General features: G+C 34.0%; 3 long non-coding RNA genes across 3 annotated transcripts; all 3 read right to left on the bottom strand.

Annotated features, from left to right (window-relative positions):
* Window positions 1-10,089: 10,089 nt before the first annotated feature.
* On the bottom strand, window positions 10,090-11,215 carry LOC128205518 (uncharacterized). The gene is made up of 3 exons (XR_008256264.1): window positions 11,121-11,215; window positions 10,395-10,530; window positions 10,090-10,215 (listed from the first exon to the last, which is right to left on the bottom strand). It is a non-coding gene; the product is annotated as an uncharacterized LOC128205518 (long non-coding RNA).
* A 3,199-nt stretch (window positions 11,216-14,414) lies between these two features.
* LOC128205102 (uncharacterized) lies at window positions 14,415-15,637 on the bottom strand. The gene is made up of 4 exons (XR_008256173.1): window positions 15,547-15,637; window positions 15,313-15,400; window positions 14,852-14,916; window positions 14,415-14,552 (listed from the first exon to the last, which is right to left on the bottom strand). It is a non-coding gene; the product is annotated as an uncharacterized LOC128205102 (long non-coding RNA).
* Window positions 15,638-16,468: 831 nt separating this feature from the next.
* On the bottom strand, window positions 16,469-17,674 carry LOC128205103 (uncharacterized). Its single transcript, XR_008256174.1, has 4 exons — window positions 17,375-17,674; window positions 17,026-17,134; window positions 16,786-16,853; window positions 16,469-16,622 (listed from the first exon to the last, which is right to left on the bottom strand). It is a non-coding gene; the product is annotated as an uncharacterized LOC128205103 (long non-coding RNA).
* Between the last annotated feature and the right edge of the window lie 7,212 nt (window positions 17,675-24,886).

Genomic DNA, 24,886 nt, shown 5'->3' with positions numbered 1-24,886 from the left:
ATGTTTATTCATGTTTGGGCTAATAGTAGAGTAAAATCAATGAAAGAGTTGAACACATGTGTCAATGACATTTACTAATGCCAGGAGTTGTGTACAAAACATTTAGATAAAACAACACGGAAAACTATTTTGAATAAGTCCATTTCAATTTGCAATGAACTTGATATTTTACTATAAGGGAGATTTGTTGTTGTAACCAAGGAATACTCTTTAAAATGAAAAATAAACAAGCATGAAGTATAGATGCATGTACACACAAAATGGCGGAGTTGGGAGAAGATGCAAAAATCCAATACATAATTATGGATTTCTCTATCAGTTTACTATCATTGGTACATAAAGTTAAGTCACATGCTAGATTAAATATTCTGCTACGTGATTTTCATGTACTGATGTGATAACTTCCTGCAAGATTTGAATTTGAAATGGATTTGGTGAACATCTTATGGTAAATATCCCGGTCCGAAAATATCCGGACTTACCATGGATCGGGTTACACACAACTATGACCCCGCATAGTAAGGGTTATTAAAACTCAAATCTAGGTCTAGTTTGGTTTTTAGTTTTTCAGGAATTGTTTTCACAATATTAAAGCTCAAATGTCTTCATGAAATGTTACTTCCTTATTTACAAAATTGGTAATTATTTCACTTTATTGACATTTTCCAATATTGAAATAACTGAAACAATGTTGAGAAAATGTAATGTATTGTTTTAATACAGTGCAATTTTTGTGTATTTTAATGCATAATATTTGCCTTCTCTTTTTTTTTCAATTTAATTTTGGTCAGTTTTTAAGTGTTCTGCATTCACATTTTCTTAAGCATACCCTTAAAGATAAATGTCTTGCTGAGTGATATTCAATGTATCTTTGATAAAAAGTGTAGTTTATACACGAAAACATGTTTTATAGTCAATTTCATTGATTTTATATGCACAGTATTAGTATGTAAGATTTAAACTGTGTGTTAAATTAGAACCTTGAAACGTTGAGGGTATTAAAACATGCATTAATAGCAGTTAAATTTTTTAAAATGTCAAGTAAATGATATAAATTTTTAATGTTTTTATGTTGTTCTTTGATTTTCACCCTTTAAGAGTATGTTTTGTGAATTTTTCCTTTTTTTTCTTTTTTTTTTTTTCGACCACCCGGTGGACAATTTTTCCAAAAATTCTTGTAAACCAAAAAATAAAAAAGGAGTGGCCTTATTGTTTAAAAAATGATAAGGCATTTGTCTTTCTTTTTATAACTCTTTGATCGTAGAAGTACTGGTCGTGATTTATAAATTATGACGCAAAAATCGCTCAAAGTTCAAAATTAAATTTCAAAGCTCATCAGCCAAATTTCGCAGTGGGTTGCTTTACACTTACTGTTTATAACAAGTTTGTTTTTTTTTATATTGTTTCCTTAAATATTCAGATATAAACTAATGAGACACATGTCTTGTAGTTTATGCATTGGTGTAGGTTTTCAAAGACACTGGAACATACATGTAATAAAAATATGATTAAAACACAAAGACATGCTAGTAATTACATAAAATGATAAAATAATACCATTTTCTGTTAACGTAGTGCTAAGTTGTTGTGTCTGATTTCCATTTCCGGACTCGCTTTACTGACTATTTACAAACGTATTATCTTGGGATGAAACAAAAGACGATCAACGTTAAATACGTATGTAAACATAATTATTTTAGTTTAGTATCGTTGTCAAATATATATTGTTTATATTTACTTGACTTGTTAGCTCTTTATTTGTCATTTTGGTAGACATACTTGTAAATGCAATCGGCAAAATTAAATAACATTATATCATCGTTAATAAAATGTTTTATAATGATGGTAAAACCAATATATGGCAATGCAGGAATTGCATTGATAAGCAGAGATTGACAAAAGAGCATGATAAAACAATCAATACTATTTTCCTGCACTGAAGCGTACACGACTGGTTGAGGTGTATCCCTTTCTTCGATGGTATGTTGTGTCCTTTGCACGTGTATTTGGTTTCTTAAATAAATAATACACATATTGATATATTCTAGTGCGTTATTCTGTGTAATACCATTCGGAACGATAATACATAAATACACTATCGTCTCGATGTAAAACATACCTTCGTTTTAGAATGATGATAACGGAAAGAACGGCGACAGCAACCAGAACCACAGCAATCAACCCACCAACAGCTGCTCCGACCTCTGATTTCTTCTTCTTCGTAATATTGTCTTCCGTTGCTATATATCAGCACAGAAGTATATTAAGGCATCATTTTATATGAACATGCAGATCTCACACATGGTTGGAATGTGTCAAATTTGACATTAGCAGCGTCGAGATCTTATCTTACCAGTTTATATTTAGAGTAATTGCATTTTAAGAACCATACGCGGAAAAAATATTAAATGTTTGCAATAACCAAAAAAAAACTTTACTAGCAAAAACACTCGTTACGTTGATCATTGGGTTTACGAAGCATCAGTATCAGTTGATGTATATCATGTGATGTATATAGTATAATAATAAATATTAAAAAATGCTATAAATATCCAATGTACAATTAACAACTTGTCGTTTATTTTATTTTCAGTCAATCAGAACAATCCTTCTTGCTTGGTTCAATGTCTAAATATTATCAAATGAATGGCACTGTACTGCAAGGCAACTTATCATACTTCGGGTTAAAATTAGTGTTTTTGCTTTGTAAATGTAATAAAAAAAACCCATATAAAAGTATATATTTTATAAAGCCGAAATAGTATTCAAAATTGCGTCTTTTTAATTGCCGAAATCCTAATGGTAGACATGTACGCGTTAATATGTGTTTTGCAAGTAGAAGTATGACATACCATGTCAGAAAAGCAACATAATTTAGACAGAGAATGCATACTTAATACTAAGATTATTGAAATACAAAACAATGTTTCCAGTGTTCAGGAAAATTGAATGAAATTTATATAATGGCACTGAGGCAAAGAAGAAGATATGCTTATACTCAAATTGTTTGTCACATCTTTTGTGTATAAAAATGTTCATGCCTTCCAGGATGGATGCTGTTTTGCAAAACATTCAATACTTTATATGAAACGAGCATTAAACGGCGGTTAATGTATAACAAAGCCTATATAGTAAAAACAAATACAACAGACGCTATGCCAATGATAATTGGAGAATAAGAAATGAGTTGAATCATTTTCCTGATTATTTTCATGATATTCGGCAATTATTTGGTTGTCTATAAATGATAGTAACATAGTGACATCACTGCTAGCTTCAATTATACAAGTGAATGCAGTTTTGTGTTTCGTAGAAAACGCATATACAACTTTACTTTCCAACAGAACATAACTTTGAATCTTTCAAATAATATTAAAATAGTATTCTCAATAAAGGCATCAATATCTCAGATATACGTGTTCAGAGTTTCATCGTACAAAAGGCGATGAAGTAAAAAGTCAGAGATGCATTTGACTTATCTCAATTAACATTTTTGTTTCCGTTTTACAAGACATGCGTACATTGCAGCCCTAGGTAATGCATTAATTTTCAAATATTTCAGCTATATAACAGTATTTCTATAGTTTGTACCATTCAAAGTCACATATCGCTACCATGATCAGAAGTTTACTATTCTAACAATGTTACACTTGATGATTTACTGCTATCTCTTGTTACAAGTATGTGCTTGTATCCTACTCAAAATAAAGCAGTTATTAAACAATATTTAAACAAAAGTGAAATAACAATTATATAAGTATATACTACTGAGTAAACATAAATTAAATAGATTTATTTTTAGATAAAACATCCGAAAAAAAATCATATGTATCGTATTTGTAGGTCCCCGGTAAAGCAGTTGGAGATATCAGTTGAGAGTAAACATTGGCCAAACCCTGGAGTCAGTTAAAAATACTGACGAGTGTTTGTTCCTTGCAAAACTGAAAATGAGTATACCCAGTTCACGAGAAGATAATTCATTAAATCAAAGGTGCGTTTTTAAAAAAATAATAATATTTTATTAAAATATAAAAATGTTTATTATACATTATAATTGAAAAGCCCTCCGTCATTTCTATTGACTTGTTAACATTTTCATCCGTTTAACGAAAGTTCACGGTTTAGACTCATGTTTATGGTATTCAGTGATTATCGAAATAGTTTCCTTAATGGTTAAGTACTCAACTGACATCACTACGATGTGCATTTTGAAGCACTGCGGTATGCATTGTTTGTTTTTCTTTGTATTCAAACATTCAGATCGTTCACACGCGAGCATATAAGGAAAACAACGAAAATGAACAATTGTACAATAGCAAACGCAAAATATAAATTGACAAATACGAAACTTCCTTGTTCAATTAAAAGGCTGCAGAAAGAAAATAACTTAAATTCAATTTAAATTTAAAGGTAAAAGTGAACAAATGACTGAAACTGACTTTATTGACAAACACAAAAAATATGTATATAAATATATCTTAATATTGAAATTTTTATGTTTAAGATGAAAGATTGAGTGAAATTGACTAAATAACGGGGCCTAAAGATAATTTACAGTAAATTTGTTTAAAGGCACACGGATCAAGGTCCCAGATACAAGTTCTGATCTATATTTCTAGTTTGGTGTATAATATATTCCAATATCGATATCAAACGTTGGATTTATAGCCGAAAATGATCTAATCACAGGAAGTTTTATTTTACACGTCAACGATCTGGTTGTACTGATATCAGTCGTGTGAGTTTACTCTGATCTTGCATGGACACTATTTAAAGTGTATGATTGTCAAACATTTGCAAACGGGCTTAACCAAACATACACGGGAAATAGTGTGGTGGAAAAAAGATTGATCTTCATCCGCTTAAAAATACCCGACTCAGTTTGGCCGCACCTCTCTTAAATACTTATGATCAGCAAGTTCGGTAGCAGTACGTAGAAAACCAATAACTTTCAGATTTTGATTAAGAGTATAATTAGCCTTTTTTTCAAGCTCAAATTCGATTGTTCAGGGCAAAATAAAGAAAGTCTTTTTTAAATAACAATTTCTATTGAGATTTGTTTTTTAAAATGAGCATTTCTCACTGTTATAAAGTCATTTTATAACATAACTTTCGCCGCAGGAGAGATATATTGACCCATTCAATACATTTCACAAGTGTGAGGAGTCCGAAGGACTCTACGCGTTCTTTGACCAGCCCCATTGCGTCCATATCCCCGATAACGACATCAACCACGCAATTCATTACTTATATTTATACCAATAGTGCATTTATTATCCAAGAATTGTTAAAATTTCAGGAATGTAAGTTGAGGTGTAAATATATAATGATAACGTCGCTTAGAACTTTTAAATAATATTTTATTTGTAAAACACCCTCCCAAATGTTTTATCATTCTATTCAATTTTCGTCTACTGTTCAATAATTTGTCATGAAACTGTTTATAACAGGTGTATGCCAATACACATTTGTGACTGTCATTATACAACGGACGCGTGTAAGAGATTAGCGCCTGTCCCTCGTTTAGTTCATGACAAACGGATACTCACGTTTGATTGAAACTCACGCTCAGCTCAAATTCATGTCCAACATGAAAATATTGAGGTTTATATTCAATACAATATAATGTAAGGCTTTAAGGAATTCTAGAAGATATAAGATAATCACATATAACTTTACTATAATACAATTGATATTATTATCGGTATAATCTGTATCAGAGTTATTACTCTTTAATGTAAATCAGAATTGACGCAACAAAAGGAACACGTTAACAGAAACATATAGATTTACTAAAAAGAAGAAGAAACGAAATGCAACTGTTCATATCGGAACATCCGTGAAAACTTTGCAAGCGAAGTGTTTTATATACTTCGGAAGAATTAATTTATACATAAAAAATATGCCAAGTAAGGTATTAATTTCCTTTTTTATAAAATATCACCTCAGGAAACATAGTTGCAAAATCATAAGTTACGTTGTTGGTTCTCATTGTGTGTAAACTGTATATATACACCAAATACCGAACAAAAATAATTGTCTCTCGTACAATTGACATACAATTATACCAAAATTCATATTGAACTAATTTTGATAAATACTACAATGTTTCTTAAACAAGATATCGAACATTTTTTCAAATTACAGACAATGTATTTGTGTGTAACGCATGCAAATTATAACAAGTGTAAAACAACTATATCGCTAAGTTTCTATCTTGTAACTCCGAAATTAAACTTACTTAATTGGCAATACACATTTCTCAGTATGGTTTTTCTACCAATATTATTTATAATGTTTGATGTAAAGAAATTTACTACATAATTTCCCTTTTTAAGCAGTTACTATGTATTTTTTAAAAAGGTTGCGTTTTCCCTATACATCTGTATTGGCTGAGCCGCTGTGTTTTATACCCTAAATCTTAGTCGGTATAACACAGTCTGCCTGAATCGCTGCGTTTTGTACCGATCCCCAAAAATATGGTTATTTTCGCGAGATAAAATTTTTGACTAAACAAACTAAAATAAAGTTTATTTTTGCGAAAATAAGATAAGAATTATTTGTTTTTATGAAATTTATTTCTTGGTAATTAAAACATGTTGATAAATCAAGGTGATATTTAGATGATAGTAAATCAGTTCTAAGAAATATAAATTATTATTTGGCGAATACAGGACTATATTTGAGCAAAAATAAGCTAAAACTGATTACGATATAAATATTATTTTGTTTAATATCATAAGAATGATTAGTTGTTCACCGAGTTTTGAAAGTATTGCTCTACGAACGTTTTTTTTCAATAAATCATTTTAATACACAGTCAAGTCAGAAAATTGTTGTCGGTTGCGGTTTTAGGTCCATAATGATTGTCTATCCAGACTTTTATTTAAGATAGTTGCTGCATTTGTGAAACGGATTTTATTACGTTGGATATGCAAGTCATGTTCGGTTGAACTTATGTATGTACTTTAACTACAGAGTATCAGGTTATAATAAGTCTTGAAGAATGATACATACTACAATAATTGAATTTGATACTTGAAAACATTAAGCGCTTCTCCATAGTTATGTGTTTCCTTATATGTTTGCAAAACATTTCGTTTTCGCCATTCATCTTACTTATTTCCGAAATCTTATTTTCGCCAAAATACTTATTTTCGCCAGGTTTTATTTTATCGATATCAATAATCAAATTATAGAGTTCTCAGTTTCATTTCGTATGTAGTTTATATATTGAAAATACTCAATATAAACAATGAATTAAGGTCACTTTTTTATTACTTAGATACAATGATACAATGACTTGAAGGTCGTGGTAGGTGTCGAAATCATTTGTATTGAAATGTTGAACGCATATAAATATATGTTAGTGATCCACGCAATAGGTAATGGCAAAATAGCATGTGCTTTCTCACTTTTCTAAACGAACAATGATAACATTTCTTCTACCATTAATCTGATTTGGGCGCAAATTCCGGTAATCTTTTTTTTTTCGCCAACGCCACAGGGCAAACTTTGTACGGAAAATACTGAGTGTTTAATTGTATGTATTATTGCTGCCCCCCCCCTCCCAACTCCATTTTTTGGTTCTATCCATTTCAACTAAACTCTTTTCGAGCATCAAAAATAAAACTCGATTAATTAAAATAATACTTTTAATAGTTTATGCTCAAAATACTGCTTTTTTCGCCCAAATTAGTCTTATTTTCGCCACAGTCTTTTAAATAAAGCTTTACAACTATCATCTTAATCATCTAACTTCCAAATGGATATATGTCAGAGCTACCCTGGTTCTATAACGTGCACCAGTCATTCGGAAGCCCATTTAGCTCCCCTCCCGGAAGACGATTAGTATGAGTTAGTGGTGCGACAGGGAATCAAACCTGCTACCCCTGGATTGACAGTCAAGTCTGTTACAACTAGACCACCGATTCGCCATTATATGCATGCAGATAGTTTACAGTTGATTAAATGATGGAACTGTGGCTCGTCCAACTATTTTTCTCTCTGGACCACATTACATAGGGATTGGATTATGTGCAGTATTTTTGACAGACATATGACTCTTTACAGTTACAAACTGGACAGACATTCGACTATATATACAGCTATGAATTCAACTCATACAGATGTACAATATGACAATCTTTGGACTTTATGCAGTTACAAATTGGACAGATGTTAGACTTTATACAACTAAGACATTGACACTTTACATACGTCTCTCATAAGACAATGGTTGGGTTCTTTCTATACAGCTATTAATTTCGACTCTATATAACTACAGAATTGGGCAAATATTGGACTATATACAGTGAAAATGGACAGATAATGGACTCAATGCAGTTATTAGATTGACTTTAAAACAAAAAATAAAACCGAAAACAGAAAAAGACAGAAAAGGAAATGTGTTTTTAATGATTTCACATAAATGTACAAGGAATATAAAACATTTAAAACTATTCATGTCTGATATAGAAATATGCATTATACATTTCTTATTATCAGGACAAACAGTCTTGTACACGTCTTGAACTAAGACTTGTACAAATCGCGAACCATTTTAAAATTAAGCACTACAAATTTCTGCTCAATTCCATTGAAAATATGTTTTCATAAATCAAAGTTTTAACACCTTTTGCAGAAAAAAAACGTTTGGAGGAGCCAATGGGCTTAAATCAAGTTAAGTGCGTTTATAAGAACGTGATGCTGCTTATAAAGAAAGACAAATTAATGCAAATGAAGGAAGAAAAACATTCAATTGAAAGTAAATATTTTCCTGCTAATATTTCGAAGGATTTGCCTGCATTCTTAACAACTACTGAATTGCTTACCAGATATAACAACAATTTTGGCGCATGATGTTTCCTCGCTCGTTATTGTCATATCAGTTCTACGCAATAGCTTGGCCAAAGTACTTATTCTACATTCTTATTGCCGAAAGCTTATCTTTTTATATACTAACACGTTATGTATTATCCTAGTAAAAAAGGCACTTGTAAAACAATCTGGGTATGATTCATGATTCATTTATCCTTAATACATAAAAAGCTACAGTTTATAAAACCCAAAATATTGTAGTTTTTATTAATCTTTACTAACATTTCCAACATTTAATATACTTTAGCCTGATTTTCTTCCATAACAGCAGTAACAGTTAAATAGTACAGCATCTAACGCTTTATCTAAAACACCGAATGTTTGTATTGTTTCAGTTTTTGCTAACTAAAAATAAACCAGAGTAGTGATTAACGTGTTTACACTCTGTAAGGAAACTTTATAATTTAAAAGAAGGTTTATCTATGTACAAAAATCGCCAATAATAAAGGGCTATTATACTAAATAAAATACTTAAACAGTAATATACCATGAAAGTTAATGTAAGCGTTCAAAGAAAACGAATAAATATGTAAGTTGTTGACGCATGCTTTCTGACATTGTTTTAAATAAGATATATATGTGTGAATACTAGTACTCAAATGGTATTTAGAAACTCGCATTGATCAAAACAACACAGGTATATATGGCTTTTCTCAACATTATCCAATCTTACATAGATGTCGATATATATTTAAAGCAAAGTTATATGCTAGTTAGTTCATACAGTAAACTACCATAATTAGATACGATACATATTTTATGCTACAAGTGTAATTGAACACAAACTTGTACACGTTCTTGATCCGAAGACCTTCCTGTTTTGGGTGCGCTTTCATCCAAGTATCGTGTTTCTTCATCGTTCACGACCATGAAAAGCGTTAAACATACAAAGGTTGCTACACTTACGTAAATACTCTTAACTTAAACACACTAGGACAATTATAAGTACAGATTGGTCTATTCATTTTAACAGAATAATGCATAATGTGAGCACAGTTTTCTGTAGTATGACACAGATAGCTTACGAATTACAAGCTCAAAGGTCATAACATACATACAGGCACCTGTTATTTTACCCGTCACTTTCGTTAAGGTTTAAGTAATGTATATATTTTTAAGCTGTTGTAGACGCCATTGATGTTCATAGTATGGTATCAAGTTTTTCCAAGTACAAATGTATGTCTCGTGTCCTTAAGGTGATGTCTTCGAGAGGTCTTGACAGTGCATGTACTAGTTTTGACCTCGTACAAGTCCTCCACAAGTGTTATAGTAAGTGTTGCCCTCACGCGTGTTGATATATCCAAGCACGCACTCGTGGCAGAAGTGAAACTGTTCCTGAAAGGAATAATTTACAATTAACTCTTTCGGTAGCATTTATTAAAGTTAAGACATACAGCACGAACGCACTAATAGGTCTCTAAATTTGGCATGTACCTTTCTGATATAACATAATTGCGGAAAAAAATCGATCGTAAGTACTATGAAAGGTATTGTAACTTTCTAAAACTATGAACCTTGTTCGGAATAGCAAGCCTCCTCCTTGTTCTTACTTTTCTCACAACATTCACTACGCTAACTTCTTGGTCCACAGCAACTCTCTGTAGAAGGAGTGATACCACACAAAATAGACCAGTCTTGCTTGCGCCATCTCTGTTGGAATTTAATAAAGGTTGTTACATGTAACATACCAGCTGACTGAACCCATTCGGCATGGAAAGGAATACACAAATCAAGAAATAGTGGGGGAACATTGTTTAAACTAACAATTATCCCACTGAAGGACTGATATACTTTCGGTTATTATTTCATCTTTTAGTAATCTGCAAGATCAAATCTTTCAATTTATATCACAACAGGATAATTAACCAGGCATACCAATTAAACATGAAAGATGTTAATGGAGGTATCAGCTCACAAGGTCATATTCCTTTAACAGCATACACTCGTTGGAATAACTTAATATCACGTTTGCATTTGGTTTGATGATAGAGGATAATTGTTTGTTTCAGTGTTTGAACATGGAAATATCAATTTTATTTACTGATAAATCTCTGTAAACCAGTGGCATAAAGCATAAAATTAAACGAAATTGCATTATTTAACTTCGAACCTACTCTCAGATCTATAATTTGTACATTTAATCATGCTAACATAGGTTTTCAACAATGCACTGATTGATTGACGATAGTCTTATGATTCAATGCACTGGAAAATGTCACACTAAAAGGCATATCTCTCACAAGCAATGGACGAGTATCGGTCCATCATGTCGTGACGCCTTCGCCGCCTCATCAACATCTTCAATGAAGGCCAGGACATTCTGTGTAGATCTTGGAACGTTGTGCTTTTTATCCCAGTCTGTAAATTGTAGATTGGGTATTGTGCACACATCTGAATGCTAAAAGACCAAAAAGTAAAATGAATTACTAACTAAACGTATCAGATTCTAGTAGGCTAATCATAAAATTTACATACGCGTATCAAAATAGCGTAAGACACATTTTCCTATCGCGCTATTAGCAATATATATATATCACACAATCTTACGATTTTTTTGTTATGCTTTGGCTATTGAGAAATAATGGAAACTAATATATTCTTCTAGGCAATTCCAAGTGTGACTATAACATGAAGCCTACCCTGTTCGCAGTGACGTGTGTAATTGTCAGCGTTCTTGTCTGGTAGTAATCCTTGCCTTCAACTTTGTGCCTTCTGACTGTAATATCACCAATTACAAGTTCCTGATTGTCAGCTGGGTAGTACAATCCAACGTTCTTAAATATGAATTAAATATTAATTGCATAGTAATTGCATGTTGTCCAGTCTCTGCCTTGTGTCTTTCCACTGCTCTCATTTCCTCATTTGACATTGTTTCAACAGTCAAGTTAATTTTCTAAAAAAAATAGAATAATTCCAAACAGTTCTAACATTCTAAGGAAAGTGAATCATGATTTGATTGTCATGTTGTGCGCTTCAAAGCATTAACTGTGTAATACAGTTTGTTCTTGAGTGGCATTTACTTTTTACATACGAAAACATTAAAGGAAAACAGATCAAAACACGTTTTTCTTTAAAACAAATGTCATGGTTTCTGAAGAGGTTTAACCTCATAAATGTCCACCAATTCGGAATCTCGCGTACGGGTCACATATTGCTGGAAGTCTTTTGCTTTGATTGGACTACAGCTGAGAGTCAATGAAAGAACCAGAGATGTGTAAAGGTATTTGTATTGAATCTAAAATGAAAAAAAAGAGAATCATGCTTCATAATTTATTTAAAGTTTACTTCACGTGTAATGGCATGTTTCGTTCAGTTTACTTCTGCTTACACAAAATGGGATAACGTATTAAAATGATGTTTAAGTCTGTTTTGGAGTATAAACCAATAAGAACCAATAACAAAATACATTAAGCAAGTCCTTCTTGCTGACTAAGTTTGCTACCGTTCCAGTAAAACGTTTGCATCTAATCCCGGACCGATTCTCCTGCACACCTTTGACTTCGGATATGTTTTTGACATTTGTGTAATTAGTTTTGTTTGCTAGTGGTTTGTCTCTTGTTTGGCTTTAGTTTGGCCTTTAAACAGGATCGAGTTTAATGTTTTTGTTATTGGGCTCGTCGCAGTAGCAACCCTTTGACTGTTTTTCTTATATAGGGTAGGAAACATGGCTCATGAAATAGTTATCAAACCAGTGTCTGGATCATGTTAGGCCTGTTTTGCCGCATGTTGACGACGCATCCAGGAATGTCAATAGCTCCTTCGGCCTCTCCTTCTTTGGTCAAAATATAAAGTGCAATGTATGTCCCTGTTCTTCCCACTCCGGCACTGCACAAAACAGTTAACTAGTTGTATTTGCCTCAAAGAACTTATATCGTATAAAAATAACAAAACCACAAAATGAATTGCTTAAATGATGTGTGTGAAACCGACAGGAATTAAGTTCCGTAAATGAAATTCAATACCCGTTTAGAAAGATATGTGAGATTCTCAATGTTATAACAGTCATGCTGTCGAATTGATTTTTATGAACTAGTGATAACTGAAAAGTGTTTATCAAACATAAAAAAGTAGCAGTCACTACAATGGCATCTTAAATAAAATGTTAACATTTAAACCTGCAATGAACAAGCAGTGGACCATTGAACTGTGTCGGCGAGTTCAACACCGTCTGTCTAAATTCAATTATAGCGGTGACATCATCGGGGACATCTCTATCGGGCCAACAGGTTAAGTGTAGGTGGTGCAGCATTCTTTCTTCTTTACACTGAGTAATACTGTACTTTATTCATTTCAATCAAATTAAACATTGTAAAAGTGCTTCCAGACTCGAGTTTGCTTCAATATGCAAATAGTACTCTTGAAGAGAATTAATGCAACAAGCTTATATATGCTTAAAGCAGAATTTGCATCGAGCAATCAATTTTGCCAAAATATGTTTTGAGCGTATCGTTTAACATCTTGACCAATATAATGTGTTAAAATAAATACAAAGCATACGGAAGTTATTGAAGTGATTTACAGTACGGTATAACATCCTTATAACTGAAAACATACCTTGACCTTAGATACTGAAAACACTCTTTTTGTGAACCCTGTATATTTGTTTTCCGTGTAGCACGAAACGTTGATATCGTCATACATCTTACTGACACCAGGGTCGGGCCAGTACTGATCACATTTAGCTTTCTGAAATGAATTCATTCTGACCTCGTGCTGTTTGTTCTTGTGTATGCTTGTAAATGTTATTATAAAAAAGGGTCGCGTGTTGTTGCAATTTAAATAACGTCGATTCATATGGCGATATTGTGATGTATTGCAACAAAGTATCATAATCTCACTTGTCGCAAAAGTGATTAATATAGGTTCATGGTCATTATACTTGAGGTACACACCCCGTCTTCAATCAGATTGGTAACCATGGCAATCGTTTCGACCTTTTGTCGCCAAACCATTTGCCAGAATATACCAAAATATCCAAGATGTTTCGACATTGGCCCTATAAATGTAATAGATAACATTTGCCGTTATAAATAATTCATCACATGCTTGACATCTAAGACATGGGCATCGTCATGGGTCCTAAAACGTACTTTGTAAAATTTGCCCTAATGATTAATTGAATAAATGTTTGAATGTCTAGGAGTTGCTTCGACATATACTTTTTAGTTGTGATCATTGTATATACCATTTTATGTTTTTTTGGCATGGAGGTAAATTGCTATTGATATATCAATACCCTCTAACTTGAAAGTAAATTTACAATACTGACATTTCAAAAGCTGTACCTAACATTCATTGATAAACATATCTAGTTTTTAATTAATAGTAGTATATAAACACTTTGCTATTTGTGTAGTTTTGCGCTATTGTTCCATGTTTCTTGATTGTGATTTTTTTTTGTTTTTGAGTTCCAAGCCTTAGGCGTTTACCCTGTGCCATTAGACGGGGTTTATGTTTGAACGTTTGGCTACCTAGCTTGTGTCTATAGTTCTTCACATAAATATTGAACATAATATCTACCTGTAGTTTCCATTGCCATATTAAAAACTATTTAAAGCGTTTTGCAGGTAAATTTCGGTCATAACTAAATGAAATTAATACAAAATACAAATACTTCCCTATGACTGTCTCTTACCCAGTGTAGCAATGTACGCGCGTTTCATGTTGTAGCCCTACAGGAAAATAATACGGTTCGAAACGTTAGCCTTTCACATTAACTGCTGATAATAATATATAATATTTTTACTGAAGTATGGACTCTTTTGTAAAAATATTATCCTCGTTTCAGCAAATAAACAACCAAATGAAATTATCCTCAATTCAGCGAATATACAAATAAAGGCAAGTTTAGTGAAACAGGAAGAACAATTCATTGAAAAATACGTTTACAATTTGCTAGTTTTTGTTGATATCTAAAATCTATCAATTGAACATCATACATTCAAAATTTGAAAGTTTCAAACGAGCGTACATCGATAAAACTGGCATTGATGTAATCCGAGTCTCCTCCTTTGATCCGCACTCTTGAATCGTCATCTTAAAACAAGATGTCAATAACAATTAATTATATATTTATAAATTGAACATTAATCTAAATATGACATGATACGTACACCTATGCAATGCTTGATCATTATAGAGGTTACGAAACATTACTTGTACATGTGTTTGTGAAGTTCAGTTAGATAAACTTCGTTATCCACGTATTTGAAATATGTACATGTCTGTCGTAGCATGTACGATAGCAAAAGGAATGTTGTTTAAGAGAGTACCAGCAAAGAAGTCAAAATATAAATTAAAATTTACATAAACGTGCAGTAACACGTACAAGTGCATGTTCACGTCGTGTTTCGCAAATGCTCAAAAACAAATTCCTATCGTATTTTATATAAAATACATATACAGTGTGTCATAATTTGATGGTAAACGTACATGGATATATTCCCCGGTATCTGTTCTTGGAGACGTTTTCTTTGAGATGCGAGGCATGGTACGATTTTGTGAGGCCGCTTGGAAAGTTCTTGAAAAAAATGTAAGAAAAAATGACAAACAAAAAATGATCATATATTTTAAGACATATTTTTCTACACAGTATTTCTTATTGAATATAATGATTAGATTCTACAAATTAGGCTGCAATTTTTCGTATTCATTATACAGGTTTACCTGGAATTCTTCATCGAATTCTCTGTCTGTCTTCCCGTATAAACATCGCGCCAAAGACTCAACCGGCACCTTGTTTGTATAATTTTAAAACGTCATTTGCATCGTTGTAATATGCCGCGTCATTATTTTCATGTTTGTTAACGAAATCACGCACACAAGCATCATTTGCATCTATAATAAAAACAACAGCAGTAAATTTGAGACATATTAAGCCATTAAAACAAAACTTTCGATTGGCTAATATTAGATGTCTAAGACACTAAGACAAGAGATAAACACCCTGAAGCGTTGAAGAATGTAGGCGCTAAAAGCCCTATTTAACTTTTAAAGGCAATACTATCAAAATAGAAAAATAAATCCTTAAATGTAACCGATTACGGCCTGTCATAACCTAAGGCAAGGAAAGGAAAATTTAGTCAACACAATTCCTTTTTCTGCGAATTATCTTTAATTACCTATTCACTTGTGTCCCGCACCTATACAAATTTAAAATTCTTCGACGTGCTTTTAAATTCACATTGACGTTGCAATCTAATGAACGTATCTAAATAAAGTGGTATTTTAAATCACAGATTTTAAACCGCATAACACCATTTGTCCCGTTTCGTAACCCCGGTGCATTAATAAGTTAAACATATCATGTCAAAAAGTAGATCTGACGATACGTTATTTCGATTAACGTCTGTATGACTTCAGCTTACAATCTAATCGTCGAACATCCTAATGCCTTTGCTGACAAGAGAGCAATCCTGATATGGTTTCGAGTTGGATTCAAATCAGCCTTTGACTTTCTTCCAAATCGTGATAGATACATAAATAATGACTATGATTAACCGACGTCGTTAGGTTTCATATTCAATCCTTTTAACACCAAACAGCCTAATCTGTCTTACCTATTTCAAGCATTACGCTTGTCACGGACTTTGCAGGTTGTCTTCCTGGTAGCTTTCTTTTTTCGCCTGATTGCTTTTCTTGTGTTTGTGTCTTTTTTTCTATTTTGGGGGAATATTTGTAGTTTGGATTCACCATCTCGACAAAGGGACCATGAGGCACCGTTTCATCGCTTTTTACAAGAACTAGAAATATTAAAATATATAAAGAGTTAACGTGCAAATACTTATGATGTCCGGAATGGAAATAGAAAGAACATATTAAGGTTTCATATATATCACTTAATATATTTGATATTTCCATCTGTTCAATTAAATGTATATGCACAGGTGGTGTATGGAAATTTACCTGAAGTGCTAGTGTCGGAAACATTAACATAAACATGTTGGGAAGAGTTTCGTTGTTTGTTCTTTTCCCTGTATGAAAAGTATAAAAAAGAGTATGGGATTTATATATTGAATGAGGAAAAAAAGACTGCATGTCATTTTTTTCATTCTAAGTAGTTATCATCATTTAATATTTGTGCGTATATCATAACGCATGTTGGTAACATATACACTTTTAGCGAAGGGTGAATAATACGCTAACCTCCGCCGGGTTAGGACAATGAGTAAAAAAATCGCCATAGTAAGAATCAGACTTCCAACCACGCCTCCAGCAACTGCGGCTGTTGAAACTTTACTTGCCTTTGCGTCAACTGTGGCAAAATATATATCTTATACACAATTAGCAAACACATTGACGATATGCATGTATTCATTTTTTGGAATAGTATCGTATATAATGACAATGCAGTAACCACATTATTTTTTGAAAACATAGTTTATGTTATGAGATTGAATTTGTTAACTGACAGAAATAAAATATGTAATACTGTTCAACTATTAAACCATTATATGAAAAATTAATTACTGTTAGGTTTGCCTAAAGTACTTACCAATATTACAAGATCGTCCTTGGTAACCCGCTTTGCAATTATATAGGCATTGACCTTCAAAGTCGCATTTGGAATTCTCGCCGCTTACTTCACATGATTCTGGACATTTATACTCACATTTTTGGCCATACATATTTGTAATGCATCCATTATTACAATCACCTGTCGTTCTGTTGCATTGCGATTCTATACAGTTTGGACTACACGTCAAATTGCAAAACAACCCATAAACTGTATTTGTTGTGCATTCGTTGCAGATGCCAGATACATCGTCACACACACTGCAGTTTGAGCTACACTCTTTTTCGCAAGTATTGGTCCAAAAATTTGGTCTGCACCCTATGCTACACACACCCCTTTCAGTATCACATGCTTTGTCAATACAACCAGAACATGAAGTGCATACACCATCTGTGTTTGGTGAGAAGCCGGGTTGGCATCGAACACAGAAAGGTTCAGTCTGATTGCATTTTGTACAGTTGCCATCATAATATGTACATAAATCAGCACATTCTACGCCGCTATATCCGTCCTCACATCCATTTAAGCAGTGGCCCTCTGACGAACATTGTTTATTTTTACATTGTGTGTTACACTCACAACATGTACCATTATAAGTATAAAACTTGTTATTTTGACACGTTGTACAATGCGTGCTATTTAAACAATAATTTTTGTTACATTTGCAATCCTTGCGTTTCATTTCAAATCCATTTGTGCACTCATTACACACTTCATTGTTTAATTCACATCGGCAGTTTGGAATACATTTACAGTCAGATCCGCTAAATCCACCGAAACAAGATGTGCAGTGTGTAGAATTTGTCTGAGAGCATGTTTTACAAAAGCCATCACAAGAGTCACTGCAAGAGTTAGCTGTAAATCCTTCAAGGCAACCATCTAAACAAACGCCGTAACTTTTTCCGCAACTGGACCCGACGCAATTAGCCGAGCAGTTCAGTGAACAGTCTAAACCAAAATAACTTTCTTTGCACGTGTAGCAGTTTTCAGTTGTAGAGCAATTAAAACAGCGGTCCGGGCAAATTGAGTCGCAAAAACTACCGAAAAAGCCGTCATTACAAATATTACAAAGTGCACCTTTGTAGTTGACTTCACAAGTACATGTGCCATCGTCTTTGTTACAGATATTGTCTGTACAACCTAGTCCGCAAGGTGTATCACAAAGAAATTCATACTGTCCTGAAACACAGGTTTCGCACATTCGTCCGGTAAAATTGGGTAAACAGTCGCAAGTCCCGTCTCTATTGCACTTTCCATTGATACAACCTTTTGTATATGGCGTGTTGCAGTTGTCGCCGTAATATCCAGGTTTACAGTTTTCACAGTTGCTTCCGGAAAATTGCAAATGGCATGTACAGTGGCCTTCATTGTTACACATATTCTTACAGCCTACGGAACACTCTTTCGAACAAAGCGAAGAGAAGTCATAATGGCCAGGCTTGCAGGAAATACAATTGGTTGCGTTAGAGCATTCGCAAAACTCATTTTTACAATCGTTATTGCAAAGTTCTCCGTATTTTCCTTGAACGCACTTCTCACATTTGTTTCCTTCAAAATTGTCCACACAGACACATGTGCCATCATCATTGCATTTTTCGTCACTGCATCCTCTTGAACAAGCTTTATTGCAATGTTGGCCAACATCGTAAAATCCATTCAAGCACTTATCACAAAAGCTTTGAGCACATGCACAATTTCTGTTTATACATGCTTTTGAACAATTGCTAGATAGTTCGCCAAATCCCGGTTTACATGACTGACATAAACCGTCATCTTGGCGACAAGACTGACAGTTTCCTGAACATAGCCACATGCAGCGAGGTTGATGATAGCCATCCTTGCAGCCATCTAAACACACCTGGTCCCCCTTTGAAGTTGAACTACATCTGTCAGTCAGGCAGCACTTGCATCGACCAGGGCATGAATCGCATTTGGCTACAGTTAGTTAAAAATCATAATATTTAAGCAAACATATACTATGCACATACTTAATTTCTAGTACAAATATCAGAATACATACTAAAGGGAATAAAATAATTAATAAAAAAAAAAATTGTAGAAATACATGATGAATGCAGAAGAATTATTTAAGAACTGAATGATTATAAAACCTATTTAATCAGTAAATGAATGAGTGAGTGAGTGAGTGAGTGAGTGAGTGAGTGAGTGAGTGAGTGAGTGAGTGAGTGAGTGAGTGAGTGAGTGAGTGAGTGAGTGAGTGAGTGAGTGAGTGAGTGAGTGAGTGAGTGAGTGAGTGAGTGAGTGAGTGAGTGAGTGAGTGAGTGAGAGAGTGAGTGAGTGAGTGAGTGAGTGAGTGAGTGAGTGAGTGAGTGAGTGAGTGAGTGAGTGAGTGAGTGAGTGAGTGAGTGAGTGAGTGAGTGAGTGAGTGAGTGAGTGAGTGAGTGAGTGAGTGAGTGAGTGAGTGAGTGAGTGAGTGAGTGAGTGAGTGAGTGAGTGAGTGAGTGAGTGAGTGAGTGAGTGAGTGAGTGAGTGAGTGAGTGAGTGAGTGAGTGAGTGAGTGAGTGAGTGAGTGAGTGAGTGAGTGAGTGAGTGAGTGAGTGAGTGAGTGAGTGAGTGAGTGAGTGAGTGAGTGAGTGAGTGAGTGAGTGAGGGAGGGAGGGAGGGAGGGAGGGAGGGAGGGAGGGAGGGAGGGAGGGAGGGAGGGAGGGAGGGAGGGAGTCAGTCAGTCAGTCAGTGAGGGAGTGAGTCAGTCATTCAGTGAGTGAGTGAGTGAGTGAGTGAGTGAGTGAGTGAGTGAGTGAGTGAGTGAGTGAGTGAGTGAGTGAGTGAGTGAGTGAGTGAGTGAGTGAGTGAGTGAGTGAGTGAGTGAGTGAGTGAGTGAGTGAGTGAGTGAGTGAGTGAGTGAGTGAGTGAGTGAGTGAGTGAGTGAGTGAGTGAGTGAGTGAGTGAGTGAGTGAGTGAGTGAGTGAGTGAGTGAGTGAGTGAGTGAGTGAGTGAGTGAGTGAGTGAGTGAGTGAGTGAGTGAGTGAGTGAGTGAGTGAGTGAGTGAGTGAGTGAGTGAGTGAGTGAGTGAGTGAGTGAGTGAGTGAGTGAGTGAGTGAGTGAGTGAGTGAGTGAGTGAGTGAGTGAGTGAGTGAGTGAGTGAATGAATGAATGAATGAATGAATGAATGAATGAATGAATGAATGAATGAATGAATGAATGAATGAATGAATGAATGAATGAATGAATGAATGAATGAATGAATGAATGAATGAATGAATGAAATGAATGAATGAAATGAATGAATTAATAAATAAATAAATAAATAAATAAATAAATAAATAAATAAATAAATAAATAAATAAATAAATAAATAAATAAATAAATAAATAAATAAATAAATAAATAAATAAATAAACGAATGTACAAACAATCAAACGAATGAAAGGACAAACGGTTGGGCGGACAAATGAACGAACACACTAATGAAAAAGTGAGTTTAGGAATGATTTATTGAATGAATGATAATGAAACAATAAATAAATGAATGAACGAATGAATAAGAACAATTGAATAACTGCGAATTGCTATCGATTTCTAACTTAAATTATTAAACTATTTGTATAAAAGTAAATGTGAACAAGTGTGATAAATACCTGTTAAAAGCAACAAAAATACAAATACAGTCTGAAATGTATTAATATAACATGTTTTTAGATTTTTTTTAAGATTAAGAGTTTTTTTGTGATAAAAAATGAGATAAATGAGATAAAGTGTGTATCAGGGATTTTTAAAAAAAACAACAAAAAAACAATGGATTTTACCCCAGCTATATTGAAACGGGAGATATTAACCCGGAAGAGTTAAACACAGAGCGTTTTTCTGGAAGACAACACCGGGGTCAGAACAATTTCCAAACACATTTCGGAAAAAATGCACCGAATTCATATATTCGAGCAGCCTTATATCAGGAATAAACTTATTACTTAAAAGGCAATTGAGATTGTTGTATCTGGTATTCAGACACAAATTGGAGATCGTTTTTGTTGCCATGGTTTCCGTCACTTTGCGTCATTCCAGTTTAATAAATTAAGCGAAAAATGAGCTTGGATTACTTGTCCCGCATTTTGACCGATTCCTGCCGTAGGTATCGAATTTTTTAAGGTACTTTATCTGTTTCGCTAAAAATGTGATATGATAATTTTGAATTCCACTCAAGCGCTGAAAAAAGTTGTGAGTATGTAAACAAATGATGTAATTACAAACGGCACATAACATTTGCAAACTGAAAAAAAGAAGAAATGAAACACCACTCCCATGCAACTTGATGCTATGTTAAACACTTAAGAATCAAGTGTAAAACCCTTTATAAAGAATTCACATCGCCTATGATTTAAGGTTAAATAACTAAATAAATCATACACCATTCGTTCAAAGCGCGTCATACACGCGTATGTAATTATAACTACCCTAGTCGGTACGAATTAACTATTGAAGTGTATACACTTTAACATGATTTATTTTAGGAGTACACTTATTTGCTATTAATATTGCATGTTGATAATTTGAAGGATACATTTAAGACAAATGACATTTTTTAGGCCTTCGAAACATTGACGTATTTGAGCCGTAAATACTTAAATCATAACTAAGTATTCATCAATCAAGTAAGAGCATACTTCTGTTATTTACATCGTGTATAATTCCTTTTGTTTAATTTTCGTGTATGATTTATTTCTTCAAGTGTTACTCGCGGTCAATGAAAACGCACCAAAATGTATAAAAAATACATGTGCAGCGAATTAGGGCATACTTTAATTTTTATACATGAACATGTTGTTTTAGCACATTTGTAATAACATAGCGATATAGTTTAAAGGACATTTAATGTCCATTACGCACTATATTTTGGTCTGTGCAAATCGTTACTTTTGCGAATTTATGTCATGTTTTAATGCGCTGAATGTATCTATTTTATCAGTACACATCTAGACTCCAGACTGTTACAACGCCAGCAAAACGTTCGTCTATAGTTTTTACTATGGGGCGTCTGAGTGACGCAATACGTCATGAAGCCATTGGTATGGTAGACGGTGGTATGTCGTTCCGTGCTGTTGAACGAATGTTGAACTGTTCAAACTCGACAATATTGCGATAAGTGAGAAGACACGAAGTAACCGGCTCTGTAGCAGATCGGCCGCGCCTAGGATGTCAACGTGTTACGTCTCTCAAGCAAGACCGTAATATTGTCTTTTCCCATCGTCGAGACGGTCCGTCGGCGTTTACTGGCTGCAGGGATAAGGGCATATGCTGCGTGAAGGAGCAACGTGTTAACGCCAGAAAGATGTTAGAACTACCAATTGTGGCCTCGCAAACATCTAAGATTGACGCAAAACTTGTGGAAAGAAGTTTTATTCACAGACGAGTCCAGATTTTGCATTGATAGTAGGCGTAAGGTATGGCGTCGAAGGGGTGAACGGTACGCCGAAGGTTACGTCAGACAACACCCTCACTGGAGAGGAGGCAGTGTCATGGTCTGGGCAGGCATATCCTGGCACTACAAGACGCTAATAGTAGTTCAAGGAAATCTGACGGCCCAGCAGTATGATGACATCCTAAATCCATGGCTGGTGCCTTTCTTGCAATATCAACGTATTGTCACCATTGTCCAACAGAACAACAAACGGTCCCATTCAGCAAAACTCACTACTGATTTTATGACACTTCAGAACATCAACGTTTTGCCCTGATTTGCGTTCCATTAAACATCTTTGGGACCAGTTTGAACGTCAGATACACAGTGGAAGTCAAGTCATCAACAACAAGATCGAGCTTGTGCAGGCGCTTCGGGAGGAATGAAATACCATCCCCAAGTACCGCATACAACTTCTCATTTGTCGTATGGGACGCAGATGCCAAGCTCTCCTGGATGCTAATGACGGACTTACTAGATACTGAGTTTGTGAATTTCAATTTTAACCCCGACGTTGTAGGTAGCACAATAATCATCAAATTACACAAAAATCATCATTTGGCAAGTGTTACCTTTCAGAATAACCTAAACTTCATTTGACTCTAGGTTTTTTAAAGGAACTTCACATCAACGTCAAATTATGATAATTATTTTCTCTGGTGCGTTTTCATTGACCGCGAGTATATGTCAAACGGCTACGACAATTGTTTCAATATACGTACAAACCAACAACATATTCGTTTGAAAATCGTGTGGTATCAAAAGGTATGCTTCAGTCTGATCGCGCTCGGCACTTTTATTAAGCATATACCCTGTAGAATACCATATTTAAACTTTACTAAGTGGAACGGTGTATACAATTCGAAATAGGGATACCGCTTAAAGTATTTTTAAATGAAATAATATGTTTTAGTATGCAGTAAATCTATAGTTTAATGTTAGTACACAGATTACAGGTACAATACAATATCCCAAGAATGCGGATTCTACTTTCGATATCCATTGAGTGTCAGTACAATATAACTTAGGGGGAGTGGAATCCATCTGCATTGTTATAATGATGTGTTTTCGACAGTTCTATTTGGTTAAAAACAAAGAGTAATGTATTCAACTATTTGACAAGATCATAATTATTGTTTTTATTTCTTCTGTTTTTTTTTGTCCTTATTAATTAGGATAATAACTTGCCAAAAGTAGGGAATAATAAAGAGTATAACTGCCAAATCCTAGAAGCTATGTGGGTGTATAGAAAAAATAGAGTAAAATGCGCTAAAGAGTAGTATTTTGCTTATGAACATGTCGTTACAGACACTATAATATTAAGCATTTTTTGTCATACGGAAATTCTGCTATAAATCAAGGTGCTTGAAGATCGCGTATGAAATCAAATTAATAATGAACACTAATTTCACAATATTAAATCATGATTTATTAATCGTATTGTACTTAACAAAGTAATTGTACATACCAAAGTCAATTCCATTTTTGTTAATTATGCATCAAGCTGCGCATAAAAAAGCAGCTTTTTACGTGACGAGAAAATTAAGCTTGCAATAAAATACCGTAGATACACAAATGGCAAAATTGTATTTTGAAGCTGCAATTTGTATTCAGGAAGTTTATGAGGATAACATTCATACCCGGGCATTTATAGGTTTAAGGTATTAGCCATGTAATACAACTCAGAAAACATCGGGTAACATCGACATATATCGGCACTCGCCGTAACAGATCGCGACGATCATCGGGCGTATTCGGCCTGTACGGGATGTTGCTATTTTTAAAAAACAGAAGGTATTTCCCGGCTATTCATAGGTCAATAATGGAATTTCTACATTGTAGGATTTGGAAACATTGTGATGATTTTTCTCATGAATATACGATTAAAATAAATAAACACTAAAAGTACACGCTGTCAGTTGATTACGATACATCTAACAATTTGAGTCATTACAGTTAAACATGGATTATAAGTGATGAAATATACGCGTAAGAGAAGATTTTTTCTCGAAAAAACGAACTGTCAACAATCGGCATGGAACTGGGATATTCGTATCAAAGGGCTCTGAATGTAC

The sequence above is a fragment of the Mya arenaria genome, chromosome 10, assembly GCF_026914265.1.
Source record: "Mya arenaria isolate MELC-2E11 chromosome 10, ASM2691426v1".
NCBI classification, from domain to species: Eukaryota; Metazoa; Mollusca; class Bivalvia; order Myida; family Myidae; genus Mya; species Mya arenaria.
Note: the sequence above shows the minus strand (reverse complement) of the source record. Positions and strands in the feature narration are given on the sequence as shown.